A 19,922-nucleotide genomic window follows, 5' to 3' on the forward strand; every position below is an offset into this window, starting at 1 on the left:
CGGCTGCTAGCCCTCCTTTTATGCAAAATCTTAAGGTCCTAGCTCATGTCCAAGGCAGAAAAGAAGGGTAAAAAGTCAATAATCGATAACTAAAACTTGAATTGTACTGCTTCTTACTGGCTATTACATCAACTTAGAAGCTTCTTCTGTGTTCTACTATGGTGCTTTTAGTTTCTCCGAATTCCGCGGAACGCGACATAGCTTTGCAGACGAAAAATGTAACCGTTTCAGAGAGAAGAGCGGCCAATGTGACGATCTGGCTTTAAGTCGATTCGATAACAAATGACGGAAACGGACGGATTTCTCAGGTTTATACTACATATCAACACATTTCACATTCTAACGAGCAACGCGGCTGCTAGCCCTCCTTTCATGGAAAATCTAAAATTCCTAGCTCATGTCCAAGGCACCAAAGAAGGGTAAAAAGGCAATAATCGATAACTAAAGCTTGAATTTTACTGCTTCTTACTATCTACTACATCAACTTAGAACCTTCTTCTGTCTTCTACTATGGTGCTTTTAGAGTGTCCGCATTCCGCAGCACGCGAAATAGCTCCGCAGACGATAAATGTAACAGTTTCAGAGAGAAGAGCGGCCTATGTGACCATCTGGCTTTAAGTCGATTCGATAACAAATGACGGAAACGGAAGGATTTCTCAGGTTTTTACTACATATCAACACATTTTACATTCTCCCGTGCAACGCGGCTGCTAGCCCTCTTTTCATGCAAAATCTTAATCTCCTAGCTCATGTCCAAGGCACCAAAGAAGGGTAAAAAGTCAATAATCGATAACTAAAACTTGAATTGTACTGCTTCTTACTGGCTATTACATCAACTTAGAAGCTTCTTCTATGTTCTACTATGGTGCCTTTAGTGTCTCCGCATTCCGCATCACGCGACATAGCTTTGCAGACGATAAATGTAACCGTCTCAGAGAGAAGAGCGGCCAATGTGACGATCTGGCTTTAAGTCGATTCGATAACAAATGATAAAAACGAACGGATTAGTCAGGTTTTTACTGCATATGGACACTTGTCACATTCTCCCGTGCAACGAGACCTCTAGTCCTCTTTTCATGCAAAATCTTAAGTTACTAGCTCATGTCTAAGAAAGCAAAGAAGGGTAAAGAGTCAATAATCGATAACTAAAGCTTGAATTGTACTGCTTCTTACTATCTACTGCATCAACTTAGAAACTTCTTCTGTGTTCTACTATGGTGCTTTTGAGTCTCCGCATTCCGCGGCACGCGACATAGCTTTGCAGATGATAAATGTAACCGTTTCAGAGAGACGATCGTCCAATGTGACGATCTGGCTTTAAGTCGATTCGATATCAAATGACGGAAAGGGACGGATTTCTCAGGTTTTTACTACATATCAACACATTTCACATTCTCCCGTGCAACGCGGCTGCTAGCCCTCCTTTCATGCAAAATCTTAGGGTCCTCGCTCATGTCCAAGGCACCAAAGAAGAGTGAAAAGTCAATAATCGATAACTAAAACTTGAATTGTACTGCTTCTTACTAAATAATACTTCAACTTAGAAGCTTCTTCTGTGTTCTACTATGGTGCCTTTAGTGTCTCCGCATACCGCAGCACGCGACATGGCTTTGCACACTATAAATGTAACTGTCCCAGAGAGAAGAGCGGCCAATGCGACGTTCTGGCTTTAAGTCGATTCGATAACTAATGACTAAAACGGACGGATTTCTCAGGTTATTACTGTATATGAACACTTTTCACATTCTCCCGTGAAACGCGGCTGCTAGTCCTCCTTTCATGCAAAATCTTAAGGTCCTAGCTCATGTCCAAGGCACCAAAGAAGGTTAAAAAGTCAATAATCTAAAACTAAAACTTGAATTGTATCTTTTCTTACTGGCTATTACATCAACTTAGAAGCTTCTTCTGTTTTCTACTATGGTGCTTTTAGTTTCTCCGAATTCCGCGGAACGCGACATAGCTTTGCAGACGAAAAATGTAACCGTTTCAGAGAGAAGAGCGGCCAATGTGACGATCTGGCTTTAAGTCGATTCGATAACAAATGACGGAAACGGACGGATTTCTCAGGTTTATACTACATATCAACACATTTCACATTCTAACGAGCAACGCGGCTGCTAGCCCTCCTTTCATGGAAAATCTAAAATTCCTAGCTCATGTCCAAGGCACCAAAGAAGGGTAAAAAGGCAATAATCGATAACTAAAGCTTGAATTTTACTGCTTCTTACTATCTACTACATCAACTTAGAACCTTCTTCTGTCTTCTACTATGGTGCTTTTAGAGTGTCCGCATTCCGCGGCACGCGAAATAGCTCCGCAGACGATAAATGTAACAGTTTCAGAGAGAAGAGCGGCCTATGTGACCATCTGGCTTTAAGTCGATTCGATAACAAATGACGGAAACGGAAGGATTTCTCAGGTTTTTACTACATATCAACACTTTTCACATTCCCCCGTGCCACGAGGCTGCCAGTCATCCTTTCATGCAAAATCTTAATGTCCTAGCTCATGTCCAAGGCACCAAAGAAGGGTAAAAAGTCAATAATCGATAACTAAAACTTGAATTCTACTGTTTCTTACTGGCTATTACATCAACTTAGAACCTTCTTCTGTGTTGTACTATGGTGGTTTTAGTGTCTACGCGTACCGCAGCACTCGACATAGCTTTGCAGACAGTAATTTAAACGTTTCAGAAAGAAGAGCTGCCTATGTGATGAATTGGCTTTAAGTCGATTCGATAACAAATGACAAAAATGGTCGGATTTCTCAGGTTCTTACTGCATATGAACACTTTTCACATTCTCCCATTCAACGCGGCTGCTAGCCCTCCTTTCATTCAAAATCTTAAGGTCCTAGGTCATTTCCAAATCACAAAAGAAGGGTAGAAAGTCAATAATCAATAACTAAAACTTGAATTGTACTACTTTTTAATGGCTATCACATCAACTTAGAAGCTTCTCCTATGTTGTACTATGGTGCTTTTAGTGTCTCTGGATACTGCAGCACGCGACATAGCTTTGCAGACGATACATGTAACCGTTTCAGAGAGAAGAGCGGCCAATGTGACGATCTGGCATTAAGTTGATTCGATAACAAATGACAAAAACGGACAGATTTCTCAGCTTTTCACTACATATGAACACTTTTCACATTCTCCCGTGCCACGAGGCCTCTAGTCATCCTTTCATGCAAGATCATAAGGTCCTAGCTCATGTCCAAGTCACCAAAGAAGGGTACAAAGTCAATAATCGATAACTAAAACTTGAATTTTACTGCTTCTTACTGGCTATTACATCAACTTAGAACCTTCTTCTGTGTTGTACTATGGTGCTTTTAGTGTCTACGCATGACGCACCACTCGAGATAGCTTTGCAGACGATAAATTTAAACGTTTCAGAGAGAAGAGCGGCCAATGTGACGATCTGGCTTTAAGTCGATTCGATAACAATTGACGAAAAGGACGGATTTCTCACGTTTCTACTGCATATGAACACTTTTCACATTCTCCAGTGCAACGCGGTTGCTGGTCCTCTTTTCATGCAAAATCTTAAGGTCATAGCTCATGTCCAAGGCACCAAAGAAGGGTACAAAGTCAATAATCGATAACTAAAACGTGAATTGTACTGCTTCTTACTGGCTATTACATCTACTTAGAAGCTTCTTCCATGTTCTACTATGGTGCTTTTAGTGTCTCCGCAAACTGCAGCACGCGACATAGCTTTGGAGATGATAAATGTAACCGTTTCAGAGAGACGAGCGGCCAATGTGACGATATGGCTTTAAGGCGATTCAATATCAAATGACGAAAACGGACGGATTTCTCACGTTTTTACTACGTATGAACACTTTTCACATTCTCCCGTGCAACGCAGCTGCTAGTCATCCTTTCATGCAAAATCTTTAGGACCTAGCTCATGTCCAAAGCACCAAAGAATGGTGAAAAGTCAATAATCGATAACTAAAGCTTGAATTGTACTGCTTTTTACTGCCTATTACATCAACTTAGAAGCTTAGAAGCTTCTTCTGTGTTCTACTATGGTGCTTTGAGTGTCTCCGCATACAGCAGTACGCGACATAGCTTTGCAGACGATAAATGTAACCGTTTCATGGAGAAGAGCGGACAATGTGACGATCTGGCTTTAAGTCGATTAGATACCAAATGAGGAATATGTATGGATTTCTCAGGTTTTTACTACATATGAACACGTTTTACATTCTCTCGTACAACGCGGCTGCTAGTCCTCCTTTCATGCAAGATCTTAATGTCCTAGCTAATTTCCAAGGCACCAAAGATGATTAAAAAGTCAATAATCGATAACTAAAACTTGAATTATACGGCTTCTTACTGGCTACTACATCAACATAGAAGCCTCTTCTGTGTTCTACTATGGTGCTTTTAGTGTCTCCGCATACCGCAGCACGCATCATCGCTTTCCAGACGATTAATGTAACCGTCTCAGAGAGAAGAGCGGCCAATGTGACGTTCTGGCTTTAAGTCGATTCGATAACAAATGACGAAAACGGCCGGATTTCTCAGGTTTTTACTGCATATGCACACTTTTCACATTCTCCCATGCAACGCGGCTGCTAGTCTTCCTTCCATGCAAAATATTAAGGTCCTAGCTCATGTCCAAAGCACCAAAGAGGGGTTAAAAGTCAATAATCGATACCTAAAACATGAATTTACTGTTTCTAACTGGCTATTATATAAATTTAGAAGCTTCTTCTGTGTTCTAATATTGTGCTTTTAGTGTCACCGAATATCGCAGCACGCGACATAGCTTTGCAGACGATAAATGTAAACGTTTCAGGGAGAAGAGCGGCCAATGTGACGATCTGGCTATAAGTCGATTAGATATCAAATGAGGAAAACGGACGGATTTCTCAGGTTTTTACTACATATGAACACTTTTTACATTCTGTCGTACATCGCGGCTGCTAGTCCTCCTTTCATGCAAAATCTTTAGGCCCTAGCTAATGTCCAAGGCACCAAAGAAGATTAAAAAGTCGATAATCGATAACTAAAACTTGAATTGTACTGCTTCTTACTGGCTATTACATCAACTTAGAAACTTCTTCTGTGTTCTACTATGGTGCTTTTAGTGTCTCCGCATACCGCAGAACGCGACATAGCTTTACAGACGATAAATTTAACCGTTTCAAAGAGAAGAGCGACCAATGTGACGATCTAGCTTTAAGACGATTCGATAACAAATGACGAAAACGGACGGATTTCTTAGGTTCTTACGACATATAAACACTTTTCACATTCTCCATTGTGGCGATACCTGTAAGACACCGCTAGCCCACGCCTCTCGCGGTGTGCGTTTAACCCCATTTAAATGATGCGCCAAGCGCGCGCCCAGCGGCTGTACGATTAATTAAATAATCGGCGTGCTAATCACAGTTGAAATCTCTGGTCCAGAGGGACGTGAAGAGGCTGTGGTCCAGAGAGAGAGTAGAGTCAGTCGAGTCTTGTTCAGTCTTAAGAGTCAGTCGAGCTAGAAAGTGTCTTGTGAAACGATAATTCTGTGGATAATATTAGTGTGATGATTTCTTTTATATGTGTTGTGTTGTCTTCTTCGATGAGTAAAGAAAAAAAATATAGGTAAAATCAATTTTTATGATGTCCATCAATAAGATCATTCCCGTAAAAATAGAACCACTTCCCTTCACCTTTATTCACCCTTTTTTCTTTCTTTCCTCATGTCCAAGGCACCAAAGAAGGGTACTCATTCAATAATCGACAACAAAACTTGAATTGTACTGATTCTTACTGGCTATTACATCAACTTAGAAGCTTCTTCTGTGTTCTACTATGGTGCTTTTAGTGTCTCCGCATACCGCAGCACGCGACATAGCTTTGCAGACGATAAATGTAACCGTCTCAGAGAGAAGAGCGGCCAATGTGACGATCTGGCTTTCAGTCGATTCGATAACATTTGACGACAACGGACGGATTTCTCAGCTTTTTACTACATATGAACACTTTTGACATTCTCCCGTGATACGCAGCTGCTGGTCCTCTTTTCATGCAAAATCTTAAGTTCCTAGCTCATGTCCAAGGCACCAAAGAAGGGTACAAAGTCAATAATCGATAACTAAAACTTGAATTGTACTGCTTCTAACTGCCTATTACATCAACTTCGAAGCTTCTTCTATGATCTACTATGTTGCTTTTAGTGTCTCCGCAAACCGCAGCACGCTACATAGCTTTGCAGACGATAAATGTAACCGTGTCAGAGAGAAGAGCGGCCAATGTGACGATCTGGCCTTAAGTCGAATCGGTAACAAATGAAGAAAACGGACGGATTTCTCAGGTTTTTACTACATATGAACACTATTCACATTCTCCCGTGCAACGCGGCTGCTAGGCCTCACTTCATGCAAAATCTTAACGTCCTAGCTCATGTCCAAGGCATGAAAAAAGAGTACAATGTCAATAATCGATAACTAAAACCTGAATTGTACTGCTTCTTACTTGCTATTACAACAACTTAGAAGCTTCTTCTGTGTTTTACTATGGTGCGATTAGTGTCTCCGCATACCGCAGCACGAGACATAGCTTTGCAGACGATAAATGTAAACGTTTCAGAGAGAAGAGCGGCCAATGTGACGATCTGGCTTTAAGTCGATTCGATAACAATTGACGAAAAGGACGGATTTCTCACGTTTCTACTGCGTATGAACACTTTTCACATGCTCCGGTGCAACGCGGTTGCTGGCCCTCCTTTCATGCAAAATCGTAACGTCCTAGCTCATGTCCAAGGTAACAAAGAATGGTGAAAAGTCAATAATCGATAACTAAAACTTGAATTGTACTGCTTCTTACTGGCTATTACAACAACTTAGAAGCTTAGAAGTTTTTTCTGTGTTCTACTATGGTGCTTTTAGAGTCTCCGCATACAGCAGTACGCGACATAGCTCTGCAGACGATAAATGTAACCGTTTCAGGGAGAAGAGCGGCCAATGTGACGATCTGGCTTTAAGTCGATTAGATCACAAATGAGGAAAATCTACGGATTTTCCAAGGTTTTTACTACATATGAACACTTTTTACATTCTCTCGAACAACGCGGCTGCTAGTAATCCTTTCATGCAAAATCTTAAGGTCCTAGCTCATGTCCAAGGCATTAAAGAAGAGTACAATGTCAATAATCGATAACTAAAACCTAAATTGTACTGCTTCTTACTTGCTATAACATCAACTTAGAAGCTTCTTCTGTGTTTTACTATGGTGCTTTTAGTGTCTCCGCATACCGCATCACGCGACATAGCTTTGCAGACGATAAATGTAAACGTTTCAGAGAGAAGAGCGGCCAATGTGACGATCTGGCTTTAAGTCGATTCGATAAGAAGTGACGAAAACGGACGGATTTCTGAGGTTTTTACTACATATGAACACTTTTCACATTCTCCCGTGCAACGCGGCTACTAGATTTCCTTTAATGCAAAATCTTAAGGTCCTGGCTCATGTCCAAGGCACCAAAGAAGGAAAAAATGTCTATAAGTGGCAACTAAAACTTGAATTGTACTGTTTCTTACTCACTATTACATCAACTTAGAAGCTTCGTCTGTGTTCCCCTATGGTGCTTTTAGTGTCTCCGCATAACACAGCACGCGACATAGCTTTGCAGACGATAAATGTAACCGTCTCACAGAGAGAAGAGCGGCCAATGTCACGATCTTGATTTAAGTCGATTAGATAACAAATGAAGAAAACGGACGGATTTCTCAGGTTTTTACTACATATGAACACTTTTCACATTCTCCCGTGCAACGCGGCTACTAGATTTCCTTTAATGCAAAATCTTAAGGTCCTAGCTCATGTCCAAGGCACCAAAGCCGGCTAAAAAGTGAATAATCGATAACTAAAACTTGAATTGTACTACCTCTTATTGGCTATTACATCAACATAGAAAATTCATCTGTGTTCTACTATTGTGCTTTTAGTGTCTCCGCATACCGCAGCACGCGACATAGCTTTGCAGACGATAAATGTAACCGTCTCAGAGAGAAGAGCGGCCAATGCGACGATTTGGCTTTAAGTCGTTTCGATAAAAAGTGACAAAAACGGACGGATTTCTCAGGTTTTTACTACATATGAACACTTTTCACATTCTCCCGTGCAACGCGGCTACTAGACTTCCCTTAATGCGAAATCTAAAGGTCCTGGATCATGTCCAAGGCACCAAAGAAGGGTGAAAAGTCAATAATCGATAACTAAAACTTGAATTATACTGCTTTTTACTGGCTATTACATCAACTTAGAAGCTTAGAAGCTTCTTCTGTGTTCTACTATGGTGCTTTTGGTGTCTCCGCATACCGCAGTACGCGACATAGCTTTGCAAGCGATAAATGTAACCGTTTCAGGGAAAAGAGCGGCCAATGTGACGATCTGGCTTTAAGTCGATTCGATAACAAATGACGAAAACGGACGGATTTCTCAGGTTTTTACTGCATATGTACACTTTTCACATTCTCCGGTGCAACGCGGCTGCTAGTCCTCCTTTCATGCAAAATCATAAAGTCCTAGCTCATGTCCAAGGCACAAAAGAAGGGTGAAAAGTCAATAATCGATAACTAAAACTTGAATTATACTGCTTTTTACCGGCTATTACATCAACTTAGAAGCTTAGAAGCTTCTTCTGTTTTCTACTATGGTGCTTTTAGTGTCTCCGCAAACTGCAGCACGCGACGCAGCTTTGCAGACGATAAATGTAACCCTTTCAGATAGAAGAGCGGATAATGTGACGATCTGGCGTTAAGTCGATTCGATGACAATTGATAAAGACGGATGCATTTCTAAGGTTTTTACTACATGTGAACACTTTTCACATTCTCCCGTGCAACGAGGCTGCTACTCATCATTTCATGCAATATCTTAAGGTCCTAGCTCATGACCAAGGCACCAAAGAAGGGTAAAAAGTCAATAATCGATAGCAAAAACTTGAATTGTATTGCTTCTTACTGGCTATTACATTAACTTAGAAGCTTCTTCTGTGTTCTACTATGGTGCTTTTAGTGTCTCCGCATACCGCATCGCGCGATATAGCTTTGCAGACGATAAATGTAACAGTCTCAGAGAGAAGAGCGGCCAATGTGACGATCTGGATTTAAGTCGATTCGATAACGTTTGACGAAAACGGACCGAATTCTCAGGTTTTTACTACTTTTGAACACTTTTCACATTCTCCCGTGCAACGCAGCTGCTGGTCCTCTTTTCATGCAAAATCTTAAGGTCCTAGCTCATGTCCAAGGCACCAAGGAAGGGTACAACGTCAATAATCGATAACAAAAACTTGAATTATACTGATTCTTACTGGCTATTACATCAACTTAGAAGCTTCTTCTGTGTTCTACTATGGTGCTTTTAGTGTCACCGCGTATCGCAGCACGCGACTTAGCTTTGGAGATGATAAATGTAACCGTTTCAGAGAGACGAGCGGCCAATGTGACGATATGGCTTTAAGGCGATTCAATTTCAAATGACGAAAACGGACGGATTTCTCACGTTTTTACTACGTATGAACACTTTTCACATTCTCCCGTGCAACGCAGCTGCTAGTCATCCTTTCATGCAAAATCTTTAGGACCTAGCTCATGTCCAAAGCACCAAAGAATGGTGAAAAGTCAATAATCGATAACTAAAACTTGAATTGTACTGCTTTTTACTGCCTATTACATCAACTTAGGAGCTTAGAAGCTTCTTCTGTGTTCTACTATGGTGCTTTGAGTGTCTCCGCATACATCAGTACGCGACATAACTTTACAGACGATAAATGTAACCGTTTCAGGGAGAAGAGCGGACAATGTGACGATCTGGCTTTAAGTCGATTAGATAACAAATGAGGAATATGTATGGATTTCTCAGGTTTTTACTACATATGAACACGTTTTACATTCTCTCGTACAACGCGGCTGCTAGTTCTCCTTTCATGCAAGATCTTAATGTCCTAGCTAATGTCCAAGGCACCAAAGAAGATTAAAAAGTCGATAATCGATAACTAAAACTTGAATTGTACTGCTTCTTACTGGCTACTACATCAACATAGAAGCCTCTTCTGTGTTCTACTATGGTGCTTTTAGTGTCTCCGCATACCGCAGAACGCGACATAGCTTTACAGACGATAAATTTAACCGTTTCAGAGAGAAGAGCGACCAATGTGACGATCTAGCTTTAAGACGATTCGATAACAAATGAGGAAAACGGACAGATTTCTTAGGTTCTTACGACATATGAACACTTTTCACATTCTCCATTGTGGCGATACCTGTAAGACACCGCTAGCCCACGCCTCTCGCGGTGTGCGTTTAACCCCATTTAAATGACGCGCCAAGCGCGCGCCCAGCGGCTGTACGATTAATTAAATAATCGGCGTGCTAATCACAGTTGAAATCTCTGGTCCAGAGGGACGTGAAGAGGCTGTGGTCCAGAGAGAGAGTAGAGTCAGTCGAGTCTTGTTCAGTCTTAAGAGTCAGTCGAGCTAGAAAGTGTCTTGTGAAACGATAATTCTGTGGATAATATTAGTGTGATGATTTCTTTTATATGTGTTGTGTTGTCTTCTTCGATGAGTAAAGAAAAAAAATATAGGTAAAATCAATTTTTATGATGTCCATCAATAAGTTCATTCCCGTAAAAATAGAACCACTTCCCTTCACCTTTATTCACCCTTTTTTCTTTCTTTCCTTTCAACAAAACAAAAAACCAAAAAATTACCACCCTCCCCTTTGTTTTTAATTCCGGACATCACACCATGCAACGCAGCTGCTAGCCCTCCTTCATGCAAAATCTTAAGGTCCTAGCTCATGTCCAAGGCACAAAAGAAGGGTACACATTCAATAATCGATAACTAAAACTTGAATTGTACTGATTCTTACTGGCTATTACATCAACTTAGAAGCTTCTTCTGTGTTCTACTATGGTGCCTTTAGTGTCTCCGCAAACCGCAGCACGCGACATAGCTTTGCAGACGATAAATGTAACCGTCTCAGAGAGAAGAGCGGCCAATGTGACGATCTGGCCTTAAGTCGAATCGATAACAAATGAAGAAAACGGACGGATTTCTCAGGTTTTTACTACATATGAACACTATTCACATTCTCCCGTGCAACGCGGCTGCTAGTCCTCATTTCATGCAAAATCTTAAGGTCCTAGCTCATGTCCAAGGCACCAAAGAAGGTTACAAAGTCAATAATCGATAACTAAAACTTGCATTGTACTGCTTCTTACTGCCTATTACATCAACTTCGAAGCTTCTTCTATGTTCTACTATGGTGCTTTTAGTGTCTTCGCAAACCGCAGCACGCTACATAGCTTTGCAGACGATAAATGTAACCGTGTCAGAGAGAAGAGCGGCCAATGTGACGATCTGGCCTTAAGTCGAATCGATAACAAATGAAGAAAACGGACGGATTTCTCAGGTTTTTACTACATATGAACACTATTCACATTCTCCCGTGCAACGCGGCTGCTAGTCCTCATTTCATACAAAATCTAAACGTCCTAGCTCATGTCCAAGGCATGAAAGAAGAGTACAAAGTCAATAATCGATAACTAAAACCTGAAATGTGCTGCATCTTACTTGCTATTACAACAACTTAGAAGCTTCTTCTGTGTTTTACTATGGTGCGATTACTGTCTCCGCATACCGCAGCACGAGACATAGCTTTGCAGACGATAAATGTAAACGTTTCAGAGAGAAGAGCCGCCAATGTGACGATCTGGCTTTAAGTCGATTCGATAACAATTGACGAAAAGGACGGATTTCTCACGTTTCTACTGCATATGAACACTTTTCACATGCTCCGGTGCAACGCGGTTGCTGGCCCTCCTTTCATGCAAAATCTTAACGTCCTAGCTCATGTCCAAGGTAACAAGGAATGGTGAAAAGTCAATAATCGATAACTAAAACTTGAATTGTACTGCTCTTTACTGGCTATTACAACAAGTTAGAAGCTTAGAAGTTTTTTCTGTGTCTACTATGGTGCTTTTAGAGTCTCCGCATACAGCAGTACGCGACATAGCTTTGCAGACTATAAATGTAACCGTTTCAGGGAGAAGAGCGACCAATGTGACGATCTGGCTTTAAGTCGATTAGATCACAAATGAGGAAAATCTACGGATTTTCCAAGGTTTTTACTACATATGAACACTTTTTACATTCTCTCGAACAACGCGGCTGCTAGTCATCCTTTCATGCAAACTCTTAATGTCCTAGCAAATTTCCAAGGTACCAAAGAAGATTAAAATGTCAATAATCGATAACTAAAACTTGAATTGTACTGCTTCTTACTGGCTATTACATCAACATAGAAGCTTCTTCTGTGTTCTACTATGGTGCTTTTAGTGTCTCCGTATACCGCAGCACGCATCATCGCTTTGCAGACGATTAATGTAACCGTCTCAGAGAGAAGAGCCGCCAATGTGACGTTCTGGCTTTAAATCGATTCGATAACAAATGACGAAAACGGCCGGATTTCTCAGGTTTTTACTGCATATGAACACCTTTCACATTCTCCCATGCAACGCGGCTGCTAGTCCTCTTTCATGCAAAATATTAAGGGCCTAGCTCATGTCCAAGCACCAAAGAAGGGCTAAAGGTCAATAATCGATGCCTAAAACTTGAATTTACTGTTTCTAACTGGCTATTACATAAACTTAGAAGCTTCTTCTGTGTTCTATTTTTGTGCTTTTAGTGTCACCGAATATCGCAGCACGCGACATAGCTTTGGAGACGATAAATGTAACCATTTCAGAGAGAAGAGCGGCCAATGTGACGATGTGGCTTTAAGTCGATTCGATAACAAATGACGAAAACGGACGGCTTTTTCGCGTTTTTACAACGTATGAACACTCTTCACATTCTCTCGTGCAACGCAGCTGCTAGTCCTCCTTTCATGAAAAATCTTTAGTTCCTAGCTCATGTTCAAGGCACCAAAGAAGGGTAAAATGTCAATAATCGATAACTAAAACTTGAATTGGACTGCTCCTTACTGGCTATTACATAAACTTAGAAGCTTCTTCTGTGTTCTACTATGGTGCTTTTATTGTCTCCGAATAGCGCAGCACGCATCATCGCTTTGCAAACGATAAATGTAACCGTCTCAGAGAGAAGAGCGGCCAATGTGACATTCTGGCTTTAAGTCGATTCGATACTAAATGACGAAAACGAACGGATTTCTCAGGTTTTTACTACATATGAACACTTTTCACATTCTCCCGTGCAACTCGGCTGCTAGCCCTCCTTTCATCCAAATTCTTCATTTCCTAGCTCATGTCCAAGGCACCAAAGAAGCGTAAAAAGTCAATAGTCGATAACTAAAACTTGAATTGTACTGCTTCTTACTGGCTATTACATCAACTTAGAAGCTTCTTCTGTGTTCTACTATGGTGCTTTTAGTGTCTCCACATACCGCATCACGCGACATAGCTTTGCAGACAATAAATGTAACCGACTCAGAGATAAGAGCGGCCAATGTGACGGTCTGGCTTTAAGTCGATTCGATACTAAATGACGAAAACGGACGCATTTCTCAGGTTTTTACTACATATCAACACTTTTCACATTCTTCCGTGCAACGCTGCTGCTAGTCCTCCTTTCATGCAAAATCATAAAGTCCTAGCTCATGTCCAAACACCAAAGAAGGGTGAAAAGTCAATAATCGATAACTAAAACTTGAATTATACTGGTTTTTACTGGCTATTACATCAACTTAGAAGCTTAGAAGCTTCTTCTGTGTTCTACTATGGTGCTTTCAGTGTCTCCGCATACCGCAGTACGCGACATAGCTTTGCAGGCGATAAATGTAACCGTTTCAGGGAGAAGAGCGGACAATGTGACGATCCCTCTGTAAGTCGATTCGATAACAAATGACGAAAACGGACGGATTTCTCACGTTTTTAATACATATGTACACTTTTCACATTATCCCGTGCAACGCGTCTTCTAGCACACCTTTCATTCAAAATCCTAGTTTCCTAGCTCATGTCCAAGGCACCAAAGAAGATTAAAAAGTCAATAATCGATAACTAAACCTTGAATTGTACTGCTTCTTACTGGCTACTACATCAACTTAGTCTCTTCTTCTGTGTTCCACTATGGTGCTTTTAGTGTCTCAACATACCGCATCACGCGACATAGCTTTGCAGACGATAAATGTAAACGTTTCAGAGAGAAGAGCGGCCAATGTGACGATATGGCTTTAAGTCGATTCCATAACAAATGACGAAAAAGGACGGATTTCTCAGGTTTTTACTGCATATGAACACTTTTCACATTCTTCCGTGCAACGCGGCTGCTAGTCCTTCCTTCATGCAAAATCATAAAGTCCTAGCTCATGTCCAAGGCACCAAAGAAGGGTAAAAAGTCAATAATCGATAACTAAAACTTGAATTATACTGCTTTTTACTGGCTATTACATCAAGTTAGAAGCTTAGAAGCTTCTTCTGTTTTCTACTATGGTGCTTTTAGTGTCTCCGCATATCGCATTACGCGACATAGCTTTGCAGACGATAAATGTAACCGTCTCAGAGAGAAGAGCGGCCAATGTGACGATCTGGCTTTAAGTCGAATCAATAATAAATGACGAAAACGGACGGATTTCTCAGGTTTTTACTACATATGAACACTTTTCACACTCTCCCGTGCAACGCGGCTGCTAGTCCTCCTTTCATGCAAAATCTTAAGGTCATAGCTCATGTCCAAGGTATTAAAGAAGAGTACAATGTCAATAATCGACAACTACAACTTTAATTATACTGCTTTTTCCTGGCTATTACATCAACTTGGAAGCTTAGAAGCTTCTTCTGTGTTCTACTATGGTGCTTTTAGTGTCTCCGCATACCGCAGCACCCGACATAGCTTTGCAGACGATAAATGTAACCGTCTCAGAGAGTGGAGCGGCCAATGTGACGATCTGGCTTTAAGTCGATTCGATAACAAATTACGAAAACGGACGGATATCTCTGGTTTTTACTACATATGATGATTTTTCACATTCTCCCGTGCAACGCGGCTGCTAGTCCTCCTTTCATGCAAAATCTTAAGGTCCTAGTTCATGTCCAAGGCACCAAAGAAGGGTAAAATGTCAATAATCGATAACTAAAACTTGAATTGTACTGCTCCTTACTGGCTATTACATAAACTTAGAAGCTTCTTCTGTGTTCTACTATAGTGCTTTTAGTGTCTCCACATACCACATCGCGCAATATGTTCTGCAGACGATAAATGTAACTGTCTCATAGAGAAGAGCGGCCAATGTGACGATCTGGCTTTAAATCGATTCGATAACAAACGACTAAAACGGTCGGATTTCTCCGGTTTTAACTGCATATGAACACTTTTCACATTCTCCCACGCAACGCTGCCGCTGGTCCTCCTTTCATGCAAAATCTTAAGGTCCTAGCTTATATCCAAGGCACCAAAGAAGGGTTAAAAGTCAATAATCGATAACTAAAACTTGTATTTTACTGCTGCTAACTGGCTATTACATCAACTCAGAAGCTTCTTCTGTGCTCTATGATGGTGCTTTTAGTGTCGCCGCATATCGCAGCACGCGATATAGCTTTGCAGACGATTAATGTAACAGTTTCAGAGAGAAGAGCGGAAAATATGACGATCTAGCTTTAAGTCGATTCGATAACAAATGAAGAAAACCGACGGATTTCTCAGGTTTTTACTATACATGAACACTTTTCACATTCTACTATGAAACACGACCGCTCTCGATCCTTTCATGCAAAATCTTAAGGCCCTAGCTCATATACAAAGCACCAAAGAAGTGTATAAAGTCAATAATCGATTTCTAAAAATTGGATTTTTACTGCTTCTTACTGTCTATTATGACAACTTAAAAGCTTCTTCTGTGTTCTATTATACTGCTTTTAGTGTGTCCGCATAACGCAGCAAGCGACATAGCTTTGCAGATGATAAATGTAACCGTTTCAGAGAGAAGAACGGCCAATGTGACGATTTGGCTTTAAGTCGACTCGATAACAAATGACGAAAACGGACGGATTTATCAGGTTTTTACTAAATATAAACCCTTTTCACATTCTCCCGCGACACGCGGCTGCTAGTCCTCCTTTCATGCAAAATCTTAAGGACCTAGCTCATGTCCAAGGCACCAAAGCCGGCTAAGAAGTCAATAATATAAAACTAAAACTTGAATTGTACTACTTCTTACTGGCTATTACATCAACTTAGAATCTTCTTCTGTGTTCTACTATGGTGCTTTTAGTGTCTCTGTATAGCGCAGCACGCGACATAGCCTTGCAGGCGATAAATGTAACCGTTTCAGACGGAAGAGCGGCCAATGTGACGATCTGGCTTTAAGTCGATTCGATAGAAATCGACGAAAACGGACGGATTTCTCACGTTTTTACCACATATGAACACTTTTCACATTCTCCCGTGCAACGCAGCTGCTAGTCCTTCTTTCATGCAAAATCTTAAGGTCGTCACCCATGCCTAAGGCACCAGGGCTGGCTAATAAGTCAATAATCTATAACTAAAACTTGAATAGTACTGCTTCTTACTGGCCGATTACATCAACCTAGAAGCTTCTTCTGTGTTGCTTGTAGTGTCCTTACGTTCCGCAGCACACGACATAGGTTGGCAGTCTCAAAAAATTGCCTTTTTTCACTCTTCCGTCCACCGAGCCTCCTCCATACCAATTTCAACCGAAAAGTTGAATGAGGAGATTAATTTACTTAATACCATAGCAGTCAATAATGAATACACGCCTAACCTAGTGGACGATATCCTAAGAAAGAAAGCTGCAACAACTACCACGCTCAACACCTCATGCACTGAAATTAACCCAAAAACACGTTTTTCTATTTCTTTCATAGTACCCACTCCCCATCATTCAGCGCATGCTTCGCAACAAATACAACTGCAATGTTGCCTTCTCTACTAACAATAATCTAAAGAGATAATACATTCGTAATTTGAGATCCTTTCGCTCTCCTACAGAAAGTTCTGTCGTTTATAAAATCATCTGCGATACCTGTTCCTCCTATTGTATAGGGCAACCCCTACATCCTTTCACCATCAGATATAAAGAACATCTTTTGAGAAAGAACGGCACCAAGCCCCCAAATTCATCCTTTGCGAACATCTCTTAATTACTTGACACGTGCCTAAAGCCATAGGCGATAACAATATTCTGCATACGGAAAAGGAGGGTCGTAGGTTAGATGTCTTATAGGAATTGGAGATTTTCAAACATCTCAATCGTTATGATGGCCTCATTCTCAACGAACAGCTGCAGCTGCGAAATAAAAACTTTTTGGACTGTTTAAAGCGATTGCTTGATCTTTGAGTCGGACTTCCTCATGCAGTTTACCGAAATGTTTTTTTCCTGTCACATCTTTGCTGTTTTCTTGTATGTCATAACTACCGTTTTTACGTTAAAAATGTATACCTATTTAAAGTAGATAAATATGTAACTACATCCTATTATTAATTCTTACTTTACGCCTGAATCAGCTCTATCACAATTTCATGTGTCTAATTTTGAATGTACAGTAGCCTAGTTGTTTCTGCGCCTACTAGATGGCGCTCGTAGCAATACCATGTTTACTTGCCCACACTTTCTATAGTGGCTACCTCAGTCTTCTTGCAACCGTTGTTCACAGTACGAGCAGCCCTTAGCGGCTCCCCATCTCACAAGTGTTTATGAAGTCGGCTTTCCGGCTTAGATCTTTTTTATTGTGTGACATGTAAGTACTGTATCAATTCGATTCAGTGCAAACTTTAATCTGATTAGTGTACAGTACACCTAATGTTTTAGTACAGTTAATCTAATTCTGCTGGCGACGCTCATAGTAGCGTCGAAACCAGGTCAATTTTGACTTAATATTTGTGACCGAGGGTTTATTTGTGAAAATATAATTCTGACACGGTCACTGAACCTTAACAGCTGTGTTCAAAGTTTTATATTTCTTACCTGCACAGGTCTCTAACGCTGCTTCTAAATACGACGAATTAAGAAAGAAAATTTTAAATATTAGCATGGCTATTTTAACAAGCAGTGTGAAAAAATGGGGCTTGTCCCGACTTATACAAAAGCCTACATCAATTTTTCTGTATGTATGAAAAATCCAGTCCTTTAGACCTATCATTAAGAATATTTCTAATAGGCTGAAAGAGCTTAACGCTGAAGACCGTCTTAAAGAAGCATACCATTTGTACTTAAATATTAAAAACACTTATCGTGTTAACTATAATTTTAATATTGACATGTGGACTCAAATTAACGAACATCTAGAGATTTGTAATATAGGTATAATGCAGAAACACGGGATGAAGTTAAACAGTCTTTTTTGTCTGCTTTCTAATGAAAATTCCCTCAGAATACATTTCAAAAAAGCAGTAACGTCTTTCATGTACGAATTGTAAATAAAACCAACATCGTCTCTACTGAGAATGAAAAAGTCCTGTTAGGAAGAGGACTAAAATACAATGTCTGATCTAACCTGTCAGACAGAAATGTGAGAAAATATGCTTGTTGATTTAAAAATCGGTCTCGATTATAATAAGATAGATAATGCTTCTCAATTCACAATTGTGAATGATGTAACCCGCATGCTAGAGAAAAATGCAACTACTTTGTCTAATGCTATGCATCAAGACAGAATTTTAGTAACTTCCGTTAATAATAAACTTAAAACAGCAAATGCTTTAATAACTAAATCCGATAAAGGTTGTTGTCTATTCATTGCTTATATTTCTGAATATATTTCTAAAGCTGAAACTTTATTCAGTAAGAACAACATATCGGAGCTGCATGATGATCCGTGTAAATTACAGAAAGTAAGGTCAGCCATTAACAAAGCAAAATTCTTATAAAACCTTTCAAATAGAATCTACTCATCAATATGAACCCTCAGCACCCTAAGCTTCGGTCACAATTCGAAATTCATAAACCTAATCATCCAATACGTCCAATCTCCACTAATATGAATGGCGCATATCACGATTTGGCCCGGTTTCTTCACGAAACTTTGAAAAATCCTTCGTTTTCGAAAATAATTATTCCGTTCCTAACAATCACGTTTTGGTCCAAAATATTAAAAACTTAGTATGCAATTCAGACATCAAGCTTTTTTCCTTAGATATTAAAAATCTTTATACCAAAGACCCGGTACGTAAGACGCTCATCATTGTGGAAGAAAACTAAATTCAATTTAAAAAAGATCAGATAAACAGGTTTCTGATTTTATGGATCTCATTAATGTCGTTGTCAAGTACAACTACATTGAATTCAACGGACAACTGTGCCAGCGGTCTGATGGGTTCGCTATGGGCAACCCTTTAGTCCGCATCCTCGCCGACATCTTTGCCAATTTCTTGGAAACGAAGCTGTTTAACCGTGTCTCAGCAGCATAGAGGGTAAAAATCGTAGAGGGAATCCTAGAGATCAATACACTAAGCAGATTCAGAAGGATGTAGGTTGCAGTAGGTACTGGGAGATGAAGCAGCTTGCACAGGATAGAGTAGCATGGAAAGCTGCATCAAATCAGTCTCAGGACTGAAAAGTCTCTTCACTAGGTACCTTTTCTTAAACAAGTTGTTGTTGTGGTCTTCAGTCCTAATACTGGTTTGATGAAGCTCTCCATGCCACTCTATCCTGTTCAAGCCTCTTCATCTCCCAGTACCTACTGCAACCTACATCCTTCTGAATCAGCTTAGTGTATCCATCTCTCGGTCTCCCTCCACTACTTTATCCCTCCACCCTGCCCTCCAATACTAAAATGGTGATCCCTTGATGCCTCAGAACATGTCCTACCAACCGATCCCTTCTTCTCGTCAAGTTGTGCCACAAACTTCTCTTCTCTCCAATCCTATTCAATACCTCCTCGTTAGTTATGTGATCTACCCATCTAATCTTCAGCATTTTTCTGTAGCACCACA

At 40.4% G+C, this 19,922-nt stretch overlaps 1 long non-coding RNA gene across 2 annotated transcripts in view; it reads left to right on the top strand.

Annotated features, from left to right (window-relative positions):
* Positions 1-17,624: 17,624 nt before the first annotated feature.
* Positions 17,625-19,922, top strand: part of LOC126305199 (uncharacterized) — a 15,503-nt gene continuing 13,205 nt past the window's right edge. For both annotated transcript variants that reach the window (XR_007553339.1, XR_007553338.1), the window contains exon 1: positions 17,625-17,728. This is a non-coding gene — a long non-coding RNA (uncharacterized LOC126305199). The remainder of the gene's footprint in view (positions 17,729-19,922) is intronic.

The sequence above is a fragment of the Schistocerca gregaria genome, unplaced genomic scaffold (assembly GCF_023897955.1).
Source record: "Schistocerca gregaria isolate iqSchGreg1 unplaced genomic scaffold, iqSchGreg1.2 ptg000281l, whole genome shotgun sequence".
Lineage (NCBI taxonomy): Eukaryota > Metazoa > Arthropoda > Insecta > Orthoptera > Acrididae > Schistocerca > Schistocerca gregaria.